Source organism: Oryctolagus cuniculus, chromosome 14 (assembly GCF_051225735.1).
Source record: "Oryctolagus cuniculus isolate XC-2025 breed Fujian yellow rabbit chromosome 14, ASM5122573v1, whole genome shotgun sequence".
NCBI lineage: Eukaryota > Metazoa > Chordata > Mammalia > Lagomorpha > Leporidae > Oryctolagus > Oryctolagus cuniculus.
Window position 1 is genome coordinate 65,871,169 of NC_142880.1, and position 17,733 is coordinate 65,888,901.

General features: G+C 42.4%; 1 pseudogene; it reads left to right on the top strand.

The window, feature by feature from the left end:
* Nucleotides 1–13,266: 13,266 nt before the first annotated feature.
* On the top strand, nt 13,267–13,346 carry LOC127492904 (U4 spliceosomal RNA; annotated as a pseudogene).
* The last annotated feature ends 4,387 nt before the right edge of the window (nt 13,347–17,733 follow it).

The following is a 17,733-nucleotide window of genomic DNA, read 5'->3' on the forward strand; positions in this document are numbered from 1 at the left end:
CTTGGGCCCTGCACCCCATGGGAGACCAGGAAAAAGCACCTGGCTCCTGGCTCCTGCCATCGGATCAGCGCGGTGCACCGGCCGCAGCGCACCAACCACGGCGGCCATTGGAGGGTGAACCAACGGCAAAGGAAGACGTTTCTCTCTGTCTCTCTCTCTCACTGTCCACTCTGCCTGTCAAAAAAATAAAATAAAATAAAAATAAAAAATAAAAAAAATAAAAAAAACCAGGGGAAGGAATGGATAGGGGCCATCAAGAGGCTGCACCTTACACCATCTGATCCAGACACCGATTCCTCACCATCTCATGAGCACATTTCACTTATTCCAGACTCTTAATACACTTTATTCCTTTGCTTCGCTTCCTTACCAATCTAAACTCAGACCATTCCTCCAGGTGACTTCAAAATCCCTGTGTCCCATGAAACATTTTTTTTAAGATTTATTTTATTTATCTGAAAGAGCTACAGAGAGGTAGAGACAGAGAAAGAAAGGTCTTCTATCCTCTGGTTCACTCCCCAAATGGCTGCAACAGCCAGAGCTGAGCCGATCCAAAGCCAGGGACCAGGAGCTTCTTCCAGGTCTCCTACATGAGTGCAGGGGCCCAAGGACTTCGACCATCCTTTGCTGCTTTCCCAGGCACTTTAGAAGAGAGTTGGATTGGAAGTGGAGCAGAGACTCAAACCAGCCCATATGAGATGCTGGTGCTGCAGCGGGGGCTTTAACCCGCTGCACCACAGCTCTGGCCCTTCCATGAAACTGTCTATGATTGTACTTCATTCCTCTGAACTCCTTTAGGTTTTATAATCATGCCACATAATGGACCCTTTAATTATATCATCCTTTGCCTTCATACTCAAAATAAACCTCATCTGAGTGTGTAAGACACACAGACTCTCAGGCTACATCCCAGGTCTAATGAAACAGAATCTGCATGTTTAATAAGATACCCAGGTGAGTTTTAGGCATAAAGAAACATGAGCACCACCACTGAATTGTATCATTCACTCCTGTTTCACCCGTGAGTCTTAAATCCCTGCCTATACTCCAAGTACTTGAAACACTAGTACCATTTCTTATATTCTGCTCTTCTGCACACACACGCACGCACACACACACGGACACTATACAGGTTAGTGCAGACCACAAAGCCACCAGGAAGACACACACCATGGACTAGCTGCATGTAAAATCCAGACTCTCCAGAGAAATCCAGGCCAGCTCTGCTCTTTCCAGTTAGTGTGACTTTGGGCCAGTCAGTTAATGACTTTGTGTTCCCTTTTGTTTATCTGAAAAATGAGGGGACTGTCATGGAACCTCTTTCATTCCATTTCTAAATATCTCTTAATCCACAGTTAAATTAGAATGAATATAATTTATAACTGCTTAATAAGAAAACATGGGGAATGTCACTGTTGTGAGCACCAAGAACAACTGCAAAACCTATGTAATTTGATTCCCCTTATAACTTGGGCCATGCCAACTCTTTAACAAACTAAAGAAATAAATTCTTAAAGAAGCTTAAAATGAGTTTTTGGCTGGAGAACAAGAGGCTAGCCAGAACATCTGAAATCTTCCCTTTTTTACACTCTGGGAACCAACCCCATACTCCTAGCTCTGCCTTGGAAAAAAGAGCTTCAGGCTTTATAAGAATCAGATAAAAGACAAGATTTTGCCTTCAAAGGAAAATTACGAATTTCTACCTGGACGTCAGCATCTTCCTGTGAGAGGAGGAGCTGCATTTGCCACCTAAAGCCACAGAAGGAAGCTGAGTAAGAGCAGGAGAGGAGCATAAACCAGGTGGTTGTCTTGTAGAAGGCACTCAGTTGAATTTCCTCTTTCACCTGTAAATAAGTAAGATCCAATCCCACCCTCACCTTTGGTTTAAATTGGCACTTCCCCCTGAGAACCTGAACTCCAATTATACCTTATCTTTTGATCTCAAAACTTCTTCAAGGTAAAGGACTCCACCTACTCTCCAGGAATAAGGAACTGCACTTCCCCTGCCCCCAAGTTCTCCCTGCTACAGTCATCTGTTCTCCTCTCTTCTGCAGAGGCTCCTAATTCCCCAGTAGGATTATTATTATTATTATTATTATTATTATTTATTAAAACAAATGGTGCAGAAAACTGGCCTTACAATGATAACAAGGGTGAACTGAATGCTAGTGAACAGGAAACCTAAGAGTTATAGTTCTAGCGCAGAAGCCTGGATTATGGGGCCATGCATGCCTGCATTCATTTGTCTAAAATCCATCATAGCTCTTAACTTCCTGCAGACAGCTCCAACAAACAGTGTAGCTACTTACCCTTAAATTCATGAGAAGAATGATGGTGGTGATGATGCTAATAACAATAATAACACTAGTAATTGAAGCTGTTGGCTGCCTCTGAACAGAAGCATATTTTTGGTTTCTGTCCTCAGGCTCCAAAGTGGTTCACATGATGCAAACTGGCCAAGCGTACTCAGGGTTTGGCATTTTTCACTTAATCTCTCTGCCCACTCCACGTTGGCACTGGCCTGCACTTTGAAATGCACTGCTGTTCCTACACAATCTGAACAGGGAGAACAGCTACCAGACAAGGCTGTTGAGATGTTTCAGGGCATGCAGGCTTCGAGACATTGTTATCCTAGAAGCACAAAGTCAAGAATAAACACCAGGGCTCCATATCTACCTAAAGAAGAGAATTCTTGTGCCCCTCTGGCAGGTCATTTCTGCCCAATGCTAAGCACAACTTTGCTAAAAATCTTTCCACAACTGTTCCTTCTATCCAGCCATTCTCAGGCACCTGGACAGAAACAAGGCACAGAGCCATTCCAGAGAGAAGAGACACAGTGAGAATCTCAGCAGACCAAGGACAAGGAGCAGGGTTCTAGTCCCAGTTCCAACACTAATCCCACTTCCCCTCCCAGGTGCCCAGCTTTCCCACCAGTGACAGACAACAGTTGGATGCCTCACTTTCCAACTTGCCCTTGCTTGGGTATAAATATCTTGCAGGACATTTGTTATAAATACAGATTTCCAGCTCCCTGGAGAGGCTAGTTCAGTACATCTAGCAGCGAGTTCCAAGACTCTGCATTTTTAACAGATGACCGAGGAAGTTCTCCAAAAGAGCAAGTTTAGGGGACACTGCCTACATAGGAAACAGGGGCCACATGATATCAGAAAGCTCTTCCAGGTCTGCAGTTCTGCAGGAGCTGGTTAATTAATGCTCATTCCTAACCTTCCACTCCCTCAAAGCCTTTTAATGGCTAATGTTTACGCCGTGCTAGCCACTCTTTTAAATGTGTTGCATATAAGAACTATTTTAATCTTCACAGCAACACTGAGGCAGATAGTTTTACGATCCCTATTTTAAAGATGCATAAACAGATACACAGAGTCTAAGTGGTTTTCGAAAGGTGGACTGACCAGTAAAAAGATAGGACTAAGATGCAAAACCAGATGGCCTGGCTGTGGAGCCTAGCCTCTCAATCACCTTGCTCCCCCTCCCCCTTCACTTCAGACTCCCTGGCATTAGGTCCTCAGTAGACAATAAGAAAGCTCTGTAGCAACTTAGTAAGATGCTAACAACTGTTCCTCAGCTACCATCTACATCATCTGGATCAGTTTCAGAAGCCACCAAGAAGGAAATGGAGTCCAAGAAGACAAGGCCCTGGGCTCCACCTCTGCTTCAACCAGATTAAACAGGTTCTGTCTGCTTGGGTCTTTGAACTTTGTCAGATTTCATTTGATCTGTGATTAAAATGGGGTCCTTAAAATTATTTATCTAGTCTTCCTCTTTTTTTTTTTTTTTTTTGACAGACAGAGTGAACAGTGAGTGAGAAAGAGAGAGAGAGAGACAGAGAGAAAAGTCTTCCTTTTCTTCCTTTACCGTTGGTTCACCCTCCAATGGCCGCCGCGGCCGGCGCACCGCACTGATCTGATGGCAGGAGCCAGGTGCTTCCTCCTGGTCTCGCATGGGGTGCAGGGCCCAAGGACTTGGGCCATCCTCCACTGCACTCCCTGGCCACAGCAGAGAGCTGGCCTGGAAGAGGGGCAACTGGGACAGAATCCGGCGCCCCGACCGGGACTAGAACTTAGTGTGCCGGCGCCGCTAGGCGGAGGATTAGCCTATTAAGCCTCGGCGCCGGCCTAGTCTTCCTCTTTCTTATAAGTGAAAAAAAATGGATCCCAAAGAATTAAGGAACTTCTCAAGTATTATCCAATGAGTCCCTGGTGGTTACCTCTTCAAAAAAAAAAAAAGATTTATTTATTTATTTGAAAGTTCGAGTTACACAGAGAAAGAAGGAGAGACAGAGAGAAATAGAGAGAAAGGTCTTTCACCCCCTAGTTCACTCCCTAGTTGGCTGCACCAATCCAAAGCCAGGAGCCAGGAGCTTCCTTCAGGTCTCCCACATGGGTGAAGGGTCCCAAGTACTTGGGGGCCATCTCCACTGCTTTCCTAGGCCATAGCAGAGAGCTGGATGCGAAGTGGAGCATCTGGGACTCAAACTGGTGCCCATATGGGATGCCAGCACTGCAGGCAGCGGCTTTACCCCCTACACCATAGCACAAGCCCCAGTGGTTACTTTTAAAACTTCAGGTTTCCAGACTACTTTTCACGGAGTCAAAATTAACTTGTTAACCAGATAGATTTGAAAAACTCAGTAAAATTAACAGATTAACAAGTTGAATTAATAAATTGATCAAGAATGATTGATTCTCATTGATTGATTGAAAATGATTGATTCATCATCAGATGAAGAAATCAGGGCAGCAGCACTTGCAAGGTGACACCCACAATGACACCAAATGGAAAGGGACTCAAAGCAGTAACTGTCCACCGCACAGTTTCTGTGAAGCCAAAATAACTGTCTCCTCCAATGTCTGTACATCACCAAAAACCCAAGGGGCCCCAGCCAGCCTGTGTTGACATGGAAAGATAACTAGACCTGGATTAAGAGGCTCCATTACTTACTACCTGGGCAGTGATACATTTGATCAGACAAGCTTCTAAAGTGAGGCTTTCATGAGATTTTAAATGTCCATATGGCCAGCACTGTAAAGATGCCTGACAAATATAAATACCCTATCAGATGGGACGCTCCCACTCACAGCCTGGTACTAATGACTCGATCTGCTAATGCAGTCATTGAACCATTATGTTTACAGGAAAGAAAGCTATCAAATAAAGAGGGACTGGAATCTCTAGAAAATTTCCCTGCCCCCCCTCCTTCCCTTGAACTTCCATTGTTAATAGTCATAAAGAAATACTGAGGAAATTCTGCAAGTGCTTGGGTGGCAACAAGGCCAGAAGATGAACTGTCCAATCAATGTCATGACTGTTATTGGTGTAATTCTGTGAATGACTCAAGTTTACCATCTGGGCACCACCCAGAAATCACCAGAGGTTTAAGTTTAATGGGCACCCTGGCATGGAAATCAGTGTAGCTGATACCATGCACTTCTTTTGCGCTTTTCTGATATTAAGTATTAGATGAGCAAGCCTTGAGGATCAGCCTCAAAGTAAGAGAAAAGGCACTGGAACCTCAAACTAGTGCCATCTCCCAAGTAAGAACCTTCATTGCTAACTATGCCAATATGTGTCTCCCGGCCATCCCTCACACCCCACCCCCACCCTACCTTGCACTGGACTGAGAACTCCTAAAAGAAACAACTCATAAAATGTGAAAATCTTTCTTCAAACCCCACTCATTTTTTTGAAAACAAATCAGGTGTTTAAAAGTTTGAAGTGCAGCAGGTTGAGACACCGCATCAGATGGCCACATTCCATATAAGAGAGCTGATACTGCACTTCCAATCTAGCTCCTCGCTAACACAACTGAGAAGTAGCCTATGATGAATCAAGTGCTTGGGTTCCTGCGACCCATGTGGCCTGCCTGGATGGAGTTTCTAGCTCCTGGCTTCAGTCAGGGCCAGCCCCAGCTATTGCAGTCATTTGAGGAGTAAAGATGGAAGCACTCAGTTCTCTCTCTTTCTCTCTCTCTCTTTCACACTATCAAATAAATAAATCTTTTTTAAAAATGAGGCATATGTGTGGATGATGATGGCTGCTCACCAGATAATCTCACATACTCACCAAAGTTGAGTGACTCCAGGTAAGATCTAGAAGCCTCTTGCGAATTCAGGGTTTTCAACTCAGGTGTGGGTGGTGGCAGTTCATCTCTTGGAGGAGTGGGCTTTGATTTGACAAACTACCAAATCTGAGAAAAGTGAACTTACTCCTGCAGGCTCCTCCAACGACTGTACAAATCATCTGCTCTGTTAATTAGAAACAATCTAACCAAACAAAAATATCCAGTTGAAAAAAGTTTAGTGTACAGCTATACCCTTCTCCTTAAAAATCTGTCCCTGGAATATAGCCCGCACCAATTCATAAACCAACCTTGTACTGTATGTTGTATTTCGATCCTAGCATAAGCTCTGGAGTCAGACAACCCAAAAGTAGATATCAGCTTCAGTGCTTAATTAGCTGTCCCTTAGCCTCATTTAGGCTCAATTTCATCATCTTCAAAGAGGAAATTACAACACCAGTCACATATAGCTATTATTTAAATAAGTGGTGTATGCATGTAGGTTTCAGAAAAGGAGCAGTCACCAAGGAAGCAACTGAAGAGTGTTAGCTCTGAGTATTGATAACATTAATGGAGGCCATATCAGTGTGACCAATCTGTGCTAGTGGTTAATTTAAATATTACTCACAATGCACTTTGGAATTCATGGGCACAGGAAAAATCAGTTTGTGGAGACTACAGTTCACTCAATAAACTCTCATTTTATATGGAAATTGGAAACCCAGAGAGGCCCAGACACTTGTCCAAAGTCACACAGCCAGTACGGGTACCTCAAATATGAACCTCAGCCTCTGGACAATAGTAACACGATTTTACCTGCATCATAATTCAGTTTTTTCTTTCATCTTCCCAGCAAATAACTTGTGAGATTAATAACATTTTAAAACTCTTTCCTGAGTGCCCTTCACTGAATGGAAGGAACATGAAAGCATGGAGTTTGGCCTTGGGGAAAACAAGTTTGAGAAAAAATACATATGACCACTCTGGATATGGTCCTCCACAATGCCAACCAAAGGAAAACAGAAAGGCAGCCTACCCCTGGCCGATCCTTACGATGTCATCTTTGAAACGCTAGTATAGGTAGATTAGGTTAGATTTAATAAGGAATATTTTTATAGAAAGCTTTTATTTAACAAATACAAATTTCATAAGTACAACTTTTGGATTATAGTGGTTCTTCCTCCCCATACCTGCCCTCCCACCTCCAAACCTTCCCACCTCCTACTCCCTTCTCCCATTCCATTCTCCACTAAGATTCATCTTTAATTATCTTTATATACAGAAGATCAACTCTATACTAAGTAAAGATTTCAACAGTTTGCACCCACATAGACACACAAAGTTTAAGTACTGTTTGAAGACCACTTTTACATTAATTCTCATAGTACAGCACATTAAGGACAGAGGTCCTACAGGGGAGTAAATGCACAGTGACTCCTATTTTTGATTAAACAATTGACACTCTTATTTATGACATCAGTAATCATCTGAGGCTCTTGTCATGAGCTGCCAAGGCTATGGAAGCCTCTTGAGTCCACAAACTCCATCAATATTTAGACAAGGCCATAATCAAAATGGAAGTTCTCTCCTCCCGTCAGAGAAGGGTACCTCCTTCTTTGATGGCCTGTTCTTTCCACTGGGATGTCACTCACAGAGATCTTTCATGTAGGTCATTTTTTGCCTCAGTATCTTGGCTTTTCATGCCTGAAATACTCTCATGGGCTTTTTAGCCAGCTCCGAATGCCTTAAGGGCTGATTCTGAGGCCAGAGTGCTGGTTAGGGCATTTGTCATTCTATGAGTCTACTATGTGGAATGAGGAATATTTTATTCTTTCTGTGGGGATCCCCAGAGTTTCTCATCCATAACCAGAAGGACACTCCCAGCTCTAGGGCCTGAGATTGCTACATTCTGGTGAGACCTACAAAGGAGGTTCAAAATTCATCATGCAGTCTTTCAGCTGGTGGGGTGAACAATCTGTGAAACTGGAATTGACATGCATGACATCATATTTGCCACAGCTCCAGACAGCAGAGGTCACTTCAAAGACGAGTTCTTTCCAAGACAACTCCCACTTTTCATAAAAGCCACAGGTGACAGCTAAAATTATCTAGTGCAACCATATAGAAAAATTCACCAAAATTTAGGAAAGTGAACCAATTCTTGGTAAATCTAGATTTCCTGACTTCTAATTTGAGGATTTGATACAACATCCCCAAGCCCAGGACATCCTGCACAGCTCACTTCTGCCCTTACAACTCTGCCAAGTTTCAGGGTATATTCTTACCTCCCTCTACTCTCCTTCTGCTTCCTTCACATCACCCTGATTTAATTATATGTATTTACATTACATCTTTCCCTTAAGTAGCACCATACCATCCATAATTACATGAAAATGGAGGTCCTGTATAATAGTTAATATACATCCATAGCATCATTGACAAAGGGAGGACAATAATAGCTAGCTGACCTCCAGGGCGATGGAGAAGTGTTCAAACCACACCACTATTTTTACCTGCCTGTAATAATAAAAAGAGAAGCATGAGACTAATTGGATCATAGTCACATGGGTGGTGATTCATAGTTCCTAGAAAATACGGGTCACATTTGAAGCAAGTCAGAAGATCCTAATCTCTGTCTTTTGCTGTTCAGTTATATGTTCTTGATTTCCTTGATTTTCTCATCTGAATAATAAAACATTTGGACAGTATTTCTAATTTTCCTTCTGGGCTGAGGTTTTATTTGTGGGAGCTGAGACAGCAGGCAGTCAGAAGGTTGAGTAAAGAGTTCAAGAGAGGCCGGCGCCGTGGCTCACTAGACTAATCCTCTGCCTTGCGGTGCCGGCACACTGGGTTCTAGTCCCGGTCGGGGCGCCGGATTCTGTCCCGGTTGCCCCTCTTCCAGGCCAGCTCTCTGCTATGGCCAGGGAGTGCAGTGGAGGATGGCCCAAGTCCTTGGACCCTGCACCCCATGGGACACCAGGAGAAGCACCTGGCTCCTGCCATCGGATCAGCGCAGTGCGTCAGCCACAGCACACCGGCCGTAGCGGCCATTGGAGGGTGAACCAACGGCAAAAGGAAGACCTTTCTCTCTCTCTCTCTCTCTCACTGTCCACTCTGCCTGTAAAAAAATTTAAAAGAAAAATTTAAAAAAAGAGTCCAAAAGTTAGACTGAGCAGCATGGCGGGGCCAGAGGAGAAAGTCTTCTTTCAAATTCAGAGTCTTCTCCTATTCATTATAAGCAAGAGGTTTTGACTCCGGCCTCCCTGATATCTATTTTCTCATCTCTCCTTCATCTTACCTATTAGACTTGTAAGCTCAAGTGATGTTTTTGGGGCTGGTGTTGGCACAGCAATTATGATGTCACTTGGGACATGTGCATCTCTTATCAGTGTCTCTGTTTATGTCCCAACTCTGCTTCCAATCCAGCTTCCAACTGATGTGCACACTGAGAGGCAATAGGTAATGCTCCAGTAGTGGTGTTCTTGCCACCCAATATGCATTCCTAGTTCTCAACTTTGATCTGGCCCAGCCTTGTCTGTTGTGAACATCTCGGGCAGTGCAATGGGAATGGGAGATAGATTTCTGTTTGTCTCTCTGCTCTTCAAATAAAATAAATAAAAATTTTAAAGTGATGGTTTTAAGTGTATACATTGGTGATTTTAGCTAACAATCCCTCATGCATGAAATTAATCAATTTAAGCAAACAAGGTATTTCTTTTAATATCTAGTGGGTCTTCTAGTTATGGATGTAACTAAGAACACTGGGTAATTTTAGACATCAGAGAATAGGGAATAGTTCTTTGCAGCAGCAAATGTGGAATCTGAATTATAAGAGTGTTACATGGTTTGTGAGATATTTAATATGAAGAAAGAAGCAAAACAGAAATTGTGATGTACCTCACACACTTCAAGCATAAAAAATTTGTGGTCTTTGAAGGGAACTCAGTATGAGTCACCTTCCCTTTGCACAGAACATCCTCTTGTTGGACTCCGGGCATCAGCTCTGCCTGCTCTAGGTAAGACCCTGCAATGCAGTGGTGGCCAGTGGGGGACTGAGCACTGCCTGAAGGCTCCCGAGTCTCATCTTACATTGAAAGGCAGGGATGGCAGAGCCCTTTTCCTAACTTCATTCACTGGCCACCAAAAGAACCAGAGTTCAAGCAACTAATAATATCACAGCATCTGAAAAGCATCATACGTGACTTTCAGGTCTACAAAATATCAAGTGTAAGGGGGACAAAAAGGAACAGCTATAACCAGGGTGGGGAACATCCAATCTACGGGTCATATAAGGTCCACAAAATCATTTGGTCTGACCCTGCCATGGGAACGTACAGGCAGGACTCAATATTCAATAAATCAATAGCTAATTTTTAAATTGATAATTTGGTATATCCCACAAATGATGTTATAAATAACATAATGGCCCTTGGCAGAAAAAAGATTCCTCACCCTGTCACAGTCTAATGCAGTCAGTTTTTAAGCAGCAAGCTAATAGACTAAATTTCATATCTTGTCTTCAACAATATTCACCTTCACTTTAAGAGGTTACTCAGATTTTTTTTTTTTTAAATTCATGGTATCTTCATGACAGCAAGAAACAGAAACTCAATGGGGCTAGCCAATGTAACCAAACAAACAGGGCTATGATACTGTATCATATGGAATTCCCCAAGTTGTTTCCCTTAAACTTTAGCAAAGACTAAAATTAGCTAACAGTGGCAGTTGGATTGGGCAGACATCAAATTAGGGTATTTCCTAATTTAAGATGTCTTCAAAAGAAAAAGCATGGGTAGAAGCCTTTCCTAATACCAAATAAAGATAAGCTTTAAAATTAATGAATTTTTTAGGTATTAAAGTACACATAGGACTTAGTGGAAGACTTTACATATTTTTGTTTCTTTTGTTCTCTTGACACATAAAAATTGTGCATATTTATGAGATATAGTGTGATATTTCAATACATGCACACATTGTTTTGTATGAGATGCTCAGATCAGGATAAACATATCTATTTTCTCAAACATCAGTTCTTTGCAGCAAAAACATTCAAAAATCATTCCTTATAGCTGTTTTGAAATACACATTATTTTTTTCTCTATAGTATAGTTGAACACAAATTTATTTCTCCTATCCAATTGTAATGTGGTACCTGTTAAGCAACCTTTCCCCATCGTACTGTCTCATTACAAATTTTTTTCTTTTTTTAACTTTTATTTAATAAATATAAATTTCCAAAGTACAGCTTTTGGATTACAGTGGCTCCCCCCCCCCCATAATTTCCCTACCACCCGTAACCCTCTCATCTCCCGCTCCCTTTTACAAATTTTAAATACTATTTTCCCTGACTCAAAAAAAAACTTTCAAATTAAAGAGAAAGGAAAATGAAATCACAGTTGTTTCTGGAGAAACAAATTTATCATGTTGATTTTGTTGCAGCATGTTACAGATAGGGATAAGAAAGAAGCAGGGACTTTTTTCTTAGTGCTGCACGAAGACATCTGAAGTAACTCAAGTGGGTTCCACTCAATATGAAAGCAGTGAAGCTACTCACAGCTTCCTATTGAAATTCCAAAACAGAAGATATTGCTGTTTCTGTTAAAGTGGAATGTCCCTTAAATTTTTTTCCTTCATGTCCAACTGAGAAATTACAGTGAAATAGAAGAGAAAAGGTCACTTTCACAGGAATTTCATAAACCCAAAAGGCTATTAAGGAGAAATGGACTACCAGTGTGTGGTTGGTACTTTGAAGGGATTTTAGAGATAATTAAAAGGAATGTGGAAAATGCAATCTACCTGACATTTTGTTTTAGTATTCAAAACTTTTGATATCACAAATTTAGCCCAAATTTTAAACACTGAGCCAATGAATAAAATGTTAAATTTTAGGGCCGGCGCCGTGGCTCATTTGGTTAATCGTTCACCTGCGGTGCCAGCATCCCATATGGGCGCCAGGTTATAGTCCTGGTTGCTCCTCTCCCAGTCCAGCTCTCAGCTGTGGTCAAGAAGGCAGTGGAGAAGGGCCCAACTGCTTGGGCCCTGCGTCCGCATGGGAGACCAGGAGGAAGCACCTGGCTCCTGGGTTCGGATCAGCATAGCTCCAGCCATAGCGGCCATTTGGGGGCTGAACCAACGGAAGGAAGAACATTCTCTCGGTCTCTCTCTCACTGTCTAACTCTATCTGTCAAATTAAAAAACATAAATAAAATGTTAAATTTTATATATGGTGTCCTGATTATCAATATGCAATACTGAGAAGTATTTTTTAAAAAAACAACTGAATTTATAGTCTCTTAATTCACTTGAGCCATCAAATTGTAGTTTCATAAGAGCCTCTTCATGTGTTGTACTGGTTTCATTTGGTGGATTGAGCTTTTTCTGCAATAGAAGTATCTTGTAACAGGCTATTTGGATTATACACCAGAAATGAACCTTGAAAGTCACTGCCTTTTAAAGCTAGTTGGACTTAACATTTTCTAAAGTGCAAACTGAGCTTTGAACTAAGCAAAACAGGGTTTCCCAATCCTGGATCTCTTGGAATATTAGAGCACAAAGGCCTCAGCTGTCATCAACTACAACCTCCGAAGAAACCCCTCGTTCTCTCTTCTGCTGGAACACTTGTTCCTACGCAGGCTGCACAGAGCCACGTAGGACACAATGCAACACCTCATCACTGTGAAACAGCTCTAACTGTAGACATCCCTGCTGATCACGAAAACCAGATTTGCTACTCAAGGTTTCCGTCCCACAACCTGGTTCTACCCTCATGGAAACTCAAGATGCCACCTTCCTTCTACATATCTGCTCAATGGCTATAAAAGTCGCCATCGTATCTCCTATTTGGTTTTCTCTTTCTCACTTCAAACACCATCTTCCCCTTCAACTGGTCTTCCTGAGACTTGGTTTTCAGCCTCTTTACGTCCTGCCTGCTGTCCTCTAAGCCACTGTAGGTTCCCAATGACCTTTAAATACTGTGTGCCTATCCCAGAACACAAGGGAACCAGTGTGCTTAATTGATCTAGAATTCCAACTCTAATTGAGCAATATACTTCTTTTGTTATCCTATTGATTGTTTACCACAATTTCTTTCAATAAGGAAATTTCCTTGTCTATTAGATGAAGAGGTTATGTGAGGTCCACAGAGAAGCTGTTCCATCTATCAAAACTTCTTTGCAGACCAATATTCTAGCTTTGCACAGTGGCAGTATCGTAGCCAGTGAGGTTTATCCGAGGTGCGATTATTGCTAATTGAAGACCAATATTCTGAGAGCCAAACAGGTAGTTGTCCAGGTGAAAGCAAGGATACAGACAGAAAGGAAGGAGGCTACATGTCTGCTTGCTGGAGCCCTCATGAATGGATGTTGTTATGAGAATGAGTTTGCTGTAAGCATGAGGTTGGCCTCCTCTTGATCTGTCTTGCCCATGTGATCCCTTCCACCATGTTATGATACAGCATGAAGACTCTGACTAGATTCCAGGACCATGCTCCTGGACTTCCCAACCAAGAGTCAGATAAGTTTCTGCTCATTTCAATTACCCAGTTTGTGACAATCTGATACAGCGGAATAAAGCTAAAACTGCAAAAATACAAAAACTTCCACACAAAGAGAAACAGGGATAGGGAGGATAAAAAGGAGTGAGGCGGGACAGAGGGGCAGTGGGAGACAGGATCCTAGAGTTGAAGGACACATGGATGTAATTTATGTGCCCTTCACACTCATGCAAGAGCAGAATGCGACTTTACATTCCCAAGGTTCATGACAGTGAGAACCAGACCTCCCAATCATTAGCACTGCCCTTTGCTTCCCTTCGAGGAAAGAAATGTCTGCCCTAACACTAAACACTCCCTCTTCTGCACACACACAGCAACATGAAACGCGGAAGTTACAGAGTTTAAGGATTTCTGTGTTTTGTGGGACTTTGACTTGGTCAACATCACATACCCCCAAAAAGCCTCACATTTTTTTTACAGATAGTAACAGCAGTCATCATAGATGACTTCATTTAGGTTCAGATCTCTGACCAATCATTTTACCGATATAGAAGCTGAAGCTCAAAGTTGAGGAGACTCCCCTCAAAGCTGAGGGTCTCACAGCCTGCCCGGGGTAGCCAAGAACTAGATCAAGCAGACATCAGAGCATCAGTACCGTCAAGGTGAGAACAAAATCATTTTCTGAAAAACTGCAGTACAAAAACAGCCTGTGTCTTTGTCACCTCAAGTTTTCTCCACCATCAATCTGTGGGTTTGGCTCTGTCATTTCATTACTTCCTGGTGTGAGGATTGTTTTCCCTTTAAGAATAAATAAACAGTAAGAGCCAATAAACTCCAGAATGATAAATGCCCTCTTGTCTCAATATTTTCTTCCCAGAAGATGCAATATGGCACACAAGGAAAATTCTTTTCACCAGAATAATAAATATTTATAGTAAAACACAAACAACATTAAATAAAGTCTTGGGACAATTTCTGTCAGTGCAACATTTTCTCCAACTTCTTGAGGCCATCAACAAAGAGAATGAAATTGGCTATTCTTGACACCATTTGGCCACCAAGTCAAATAGCTCACAGGAAATAGGACCACTAAGGCACAATGCTTTGGTATTTGTTTGACTCATGCAAAATCCAGTCATGAGGTTGCCTGCCCAAACCCATGCACCCAGTGACAATCCAATTCTCACATCAACCAGAAACCCCATTACCCACTCTATCCAACATCTAAATGTCTGGAGAGGTCCCATGAAAGACATTCCCCACCACAATAGAAGCCATTTCTATGAGATGCTACAAGACACGACTCAAGATCTCATTGTGCTCCCTAAAGAAGTGATGGCCTTTTACCACCTCTAGTATGAATTATCTCCACCTCTCACCCACCTCTCATGGATACACTGAAAACTCCCTTGATTCTTATCACAGAACTGGAAAAATCCAAATCAAATTGCTCTTATCTCATTAATATACTGAATTGAATTGGAAAGGTTAGAAGCTCTCATTAAACACATACCACATAAAAGTCACCCCATTAGAGCCACACAGGCTTGGCAGGGAGAATGAATGCCAATTATATTGTAATATAAAACTGCTCTAATTCCATATTCTGTAGTTGTTTCTTCAGGTTGAAGTTAACTGGGTCCTTGGCCCTTCTTGTCACCATGCTTGACCTGCTGTGTCCACCATTCTTGCTAACACTTCTCCAAAAAGGTAATGTGGAAAAATAGAAGGTTAAGCAATACAATTCAAAATATTGTTTATTAATATGAAAAGTGACTGTTATACCTGAATATCATTAACTTTTGTCATTTGAATGCCTTTTTTACTCACATTGGTTTCATTTTGTGGAAGAGTGGGCTGTAGAACATCCCCAAGGCAGTTAAGAGAACATTCTCCAAGTAAAGAGAATATTTCTGGTGCAGCTTCTAATCCACACTTTGGGTCTCGGTTTTTCTACTTAAAGAACTAAACACCTGCTGTTACTTCTTTCTCCCAAAGAGTCCTTCATGGTTCATAAGGACAGTATGTGCCAAGTGTATCAAAGTCTCCAGATATTAGTTAGAATACCAGTACCTTTTTCTTGCCTAAAAATCACCTACAAATTAATATCCATTGTGAGATAAATGACCGTTATAGTCTAAGACGTGGAATTGGGAAAACATGGGTGCATGTGGTCTCATACCATAGCGTAGATGCAGATACCTCTGAATCCCTTGGAAGTATACTTTCAATAGATTTAGATGGCAAGGAACATATTAGGTGGCATTTGATAGATTTTCTAGTCTTATAAATTTAATTCTTGACTCTGTGCTCCTAAGAGATTTGAAATTAAAGAGAAGAAGTTGGCCGGCGCCGCGGCTCACTAGGCTAATCCTCCACCTTGCGGCGCCGGCACACCAGGTTCTAGTCCTGGTCGGGGCGCCGGATTCTGTCCCAGTTGCCCCTCTTCCAGGCCAGCTCTCTGCTGTGGCCCAGGAGTGCAGTGGAAGATGGCCCAAGTGCTTGGGCCCTGCACCCCATGGGAGACCAGGAGAAGAACCTGGCTCCTGCCTTTGGATCAGCGTGGTGCGCTGGTCACAGCCAGCTGCGGCGGCCTTTGGAGGGTGAACCAACGGCAAAGGAAGACCTTTCTCTCTGTCTCTCTCTTTCACTGTCCACTCTTCCTGTCAAAAAATAAAAATAAAAAAATAAAAAAGAGAGAAGAAGTTAGATAAGCAAAATTGAATTTTTTGGAAAGTACAGCTATAGCAGGAGACATTTAATTCTCTTTACTGATCATTGTATTACAAAGAAAATGGACAATTATGATTCAAGAATCTGGAGGGGAAATAAGAGGTAAAAATACAGCTAACATCTTTGGCTAAAGATCAATTAAAAAATAACATGCTGATTCTTCTTAAGATGATGATATTTTACATATATAATTTTCCCTCTAAGATATGTTAAATCTTCGTCTTCCATTTTTATCACATATTAAGTACAGCAAGTCAAGAATAAAGGAAAATGGGAGAAAATTGAAACTGACTTTTTTTTTTTTACTTTTATTTAACTTTTGGATTAGAGCAGCTTCCCCCCCTATAACCTCATTCCTACCCGCAACCATCCCATCTCCCACTCCCTCTCCTATCCCATTCTCCATCAAGATTCATTTTCTTTCTTTTTTATTTATTTATTTTTTTTTTGACAGGCAGAGTTAGACAGTGAGAGAAACAGAGAGAGAGGTATAGACAGTGAGAGAGAGACAGAGAGAAAGGTCTTCCTTCCATTGGTTCATGCCCCTAATGGCCTTCACCGTCGGTGCTGTGCCAATCCAAAGCCAGGAGCCGGATACTTCCTCCCAGTCTCCATGCGGGTGCAGGGAACCAAGCACTTGGGCCATCCTCCACTGCCCTCCCAGGCCACAGCAGAGAGCTAGACTGGAAGAGGAGCAACCGGGACAGAACTGGCACCCCAACCAGGACTAGAACCCAGGGTGCCAGCGCCGCAGGCGGAGCATTAGCCAAGTGATCCACGGCACCGGCCCAAGATTCATTTTCAATTATCTTTGTATACAGAAGATCAATTTAGTATATACTAAGTAAAGATTTCAACAATTTGCACCCACATAGACACACAAAGTATAAAGTACTGTTCGAGTACTAGTTATAATGTTAATTCACATAGTACAACATACTAAGGACAGAGATCCTACATGGGGAGTAAGAGCACAGTGACTCCTATTTTTGATTTAACCCTTGACACTCTTTTTTTTTTTTTTTTTTTTTTTTTTTTTTTTTGACAGGCAGAGTTAGACAGTGAGAGAAAGGACAGAGAAAGGTCTTCCTTTTCCATTGGTTCATCACCTGATGGCCGCTGCGGCCAGCGCACCACGCTGATCTGAAGCCAGGACCCAGGTGCTTCCTCCTGGTCTCCCATGCACGTGCAGGGCCCAAGGACTTGGGCCATCCTCCACTGCACTCCCAGGCCACAGCAGAGAGCTGGACAGGAAGAGGAGCAACTGGGACAGAATTAGGCGCCCCGACTGGGACCTGAACCTGGGGTGCCAGCGCCACAGGCGGAGGATTAGCCTATTGAGCCACAGCACCGGCTAACAATTGACATCAGTAATCATCAGAGGCTCTTGTCATGAGCTGCCAAGGCTATGGAAGCCTCTTGAGTTCGC